Source organism: Aptenodytes forsteri, unplaced genomic scaffold, assembly GCF_000699145.1.
Source record: "Aptenodytes forsteri isolate BGI_AS27 unplaced genomic scaffold, ASM69914v1 Scaffold71, whole genome shotgun sequence".
Lineage (NCBI taxonomy): Eukaryota > Metazoa > Chordata > Aves > Sphenisciformes > Spheniscidae > Aptenodytes > Aptenodytes forsteri.
In genome coordinates, this window is record NW_008795923.1 from 3,531,145 (window position 1) to 3,534,894 (window position 3,750).

Genomic DNA, 3,750 nt, shown 5'->3' on the forward strand with positions numbered 1-3,750 from the left:
ATGGAAGGAAATTAATGAGAATGTTTAATTCTTAATAACATCCACATTAAATAGAAAAATATATATATTAGTCCATGTATCATTCATACAAAATCATAAATAATCAGACAGGTGGTTTTGGTCCTGTAACAGTCATATAACAAAAACATTCAAGAACAGGCAGTTGTACTTGAATTTAGTAGTCTATTTGTTAACTCTTTCCTGCCAGTTGTAGTAGATCACCTGTGCATAGAGATAGATATAAAATCATCTTGGAGCATATTATGATATATGTCTGTACGGCTGCAATAATTATTCTTATCTGATGATCAGCAAGCTTCTTTCAGCTGCTACAGCCAGGAAAGGAAATGTAGTGTCATAGTTTTGTTCTGATTAACTCACAACGCGTTAACCAGTTAAGGTTTGCATTTCATTATCAGAGGAGATTTGGATGTTTATTTCACTGAACAAAGAATTAGCTTATTAAATGCATTACAATACTGTGTATTGATCTTAAGGAAAAAGATTAGCATTGATTAACAAATATAGTGTATTTTATGTTATATATGTTCCTCACATTGTGTAACAGCTTTAAGATTAACATGTTAATTCTGAACATTCTCATATCCATATTACAGCAGAGTAATTACTGCATCCAAATCACTGCCAATACCTGCCATGAAAGGGGCTTCTCCAGTCTAAATACACGTCATTTCCTCAGACTAAAACAGTACCCAGTGTCCCTTCATACCCACTGCCGCTTCCACGGCTGCTCATCTGGCGCTACGTCTCACTTCTCCCACCTAAGTCTATATTGGCAACTCATAGCCCTAATTGTACCCAGTGCCAAAGTCGGCTCTAGCACCCCCTTTAAACACAGGAGTGCCCCCTCTTTCCCTCTGACTCTTTTTTTTTTTCCTGCTACTCGTCCACATGCCGGGCTCCACAACCCCTTCTGGGGCTGAATTTCACCTAGCAAACAGGCTGGGCTTCCAGCCCATCAGAGATCTGACTCACTTGTCTCATCTTCAACAGACCGTGGGTTTTCCAGAACAGAGCTATTACATAATTTCAGCCAGCTTCCTTGAAGTAGTCAGCAGTTCAGCTGCCAAGAATACTGTGCATGTATAGCGTCAGCAAAACTGAATGAAGGTGTCAAACTTGATTCATAGAATCACAGAATCATAGAATCATTAAGGTTGGAAAAGACCTCTAGGATCATCGAGTCCAACCGTCGACCCACCACCACCATGCCCACTAAAAATCATTGAGGTTGGAAAAGACCTCTAAGATCATTGAGTCCAACCGTCAACCCAACACCACCATGCCCACTAAACCATGTCCCTAAGCGCCTCATCTACACGTCTTTTAAATACCTCCAGGGATGGGGACTCCACCACTTCCCTGGGCAGCCTGTTCCAATGTTTCACCACTCTTTCAGTAAAGAAATTTTTCCTCATGTCCAATCTAAACCTCCCCTGGTGCAACTTGAGGCCATTTCCTCTCGTCCTATCGCTTGTTACTTGGGAGAAGAGACCGACACCCACCTCGCTACAACCTCCTTTCAGGTAGTTGTAGAGAGCGATGAGGTCTCCCCTCAGCCTCCTTTTCTCCAGGCTAAACAGTCCCAGTTCCCTCAGCCGCTCCTCATAAGACTTGTTCTCCAGACCCCTCACCAGCCTCGTTGCCCTTCTCTGGACACGCTCCAGCACCTCAACGTCCTTCTTGTAGTGAGGGGCCCAAAACTGAACACAGTATTCGAGCCTGTGCGGCCTCAGCAGTGCCGAGTACAGGGGCACAATCACTTCCCTGCTCCTGCTGGCCACGCTATTTCTGATACAGGCCAGGATGCCATTGGCCTTCTTGGAGGCCAAATTAGTTCTCCCTTGATGACTTGTAAAGAGCTTTACTAGTAACGCAATTCATATTCAGAGGCATCCTTAACCTAAAGTAAGAAAAGTCACAAGCCCTGAGCAGCGATTAAAGGCCCCAGGTCCATTCCAGCAGCAAAATGATGGTATTACAAGTCGCTAACACCTCAACTAGATGTGCCGCATTGCCTACATAGCCTGCAGTTGATGTTGACAAGTATCTGGACTTATGCCTCCCGGGTCTCGTGCCAACCTATAGATATTCTGTTTAATCGCTTATAAATGAGCAGATTTCTAAGGCCAGAAGCAATTGTTGTAACGATCAAATGTCCTTCTACACGCACATGCCATAGCATTTCAGCAAGTGACTCAAATATTAAGGTCCTGACCACCATTAAGCTCTTAACCAGAAAGTCTCCGTACTAGAGCTGCAAATGCAGTTAGACCTATTAAACTTTCACAGCATGTAATGCCTTATTATAGATGTTATTAATTGGCAATGGATAGACAATTGCCTGTGATAGATCTAAGACAAAGGTCCGAGAATGTATTTTTCTAAGTAATTTTTGTTTAAGTAGACGACTAAAGGGGCCAGATGGCAATTTCATATCACTGGGGGTGCAGCACGCAATCAGGTTCTCAGATGCTAAACTCTCTTCTCAACTTCTTTACCTTGGCCTACAGTTCATGCCTGGGCATGTCAGTCTGCGACGCGAGATTCTTGTTTAGATTTTCCATGACTCTGCATTTCTTATGATTCTCATGAGTCTGTTTTCAGAGTTCCTGTGAGCGAGAGCAGTAGCAAGTTTACTCATTAGAAATGTCTCCATATATAACTGCTATGGATGCAAATACATACTGAGAGACATACTTTGCAATTATGGAATTAGTTTTCCTCTAGACAATAGAAAGACCAAGGCTTAAAAGCGTAAAGGGCTTTTTTTGTTTTTATTAAAAAGAGGTTCTCTGGGAGTTTATATTTCATTCTCTTGAACAAACTGCCGTGTACTCGAACTTGTTGAAAAGTTTAGAATAGGTTAAGAGTGAATAAATTAAAGTTAATGCAAGAGACTTAATATCTATCTATTATCTATATCTCTATTGAAAAAGCTTACTTTTTCTTTTCCTCAAAAATTAACAAATGAATATTTTTATAAGTTATCAGAACTGTATACTAGAGTTTTTCTTCTGACAACTCATTACTAACTCATTACTAGGATTTGAGAAGGAAAGCCTCCTAAGACAAAACAAGACAGGAATAATGCAGCAGCATGTCTGTCATTAGTGTAACTAAAAATTTATTGTAAGTATAAACTCAATTTAAAAAGTGAAATTAATTATACTGCATGAAGAAATTTCTCCAGAACGCGTCTCAAGCTTAGAGCAATCACTTTCAAGTCTGAAGTAGTTCTGCATAGCAGAAAGCTATTATTTTGACAGTTTTTCTATCATTTTTTCTAACATTGTGTCTCCGTAGTCAAAATAGGACAAACTAAAAACTCATCACCGCACAGCTCCACAGGCTGCCTGGATCTGATGCGTTAACTTTGGACAAGGGTCTCTCCCAGGTCTTCCCTTATCTCGGTATGCTGTGAGGTACCAAGGGAGGGAAAACCACAGAGCAGACTGGCGCAGGGCTCCTGAAAAGTTTCTTGTGTCCAGGCTGCTCCCCAAAGCGTCTGCTCGCTTTATCTTCCCGGCAGCAGACCCGTTGCAGGGGATGACCGTGAGGAATCACACCCTGTTCAGGATGTCCAGGGCTGCGCTGCAGGCTGCCTGCAGGGGCCTCCCGAGGGGAGCTGCCGGCAGCGCAGACCCCACACCGAGCACCCCCGGAGGAGCAGCGGCACCCCAGCGCCCAGCCCGCCGCCTGCCCACCCCCGCTGCGGGCAGCCGCGGC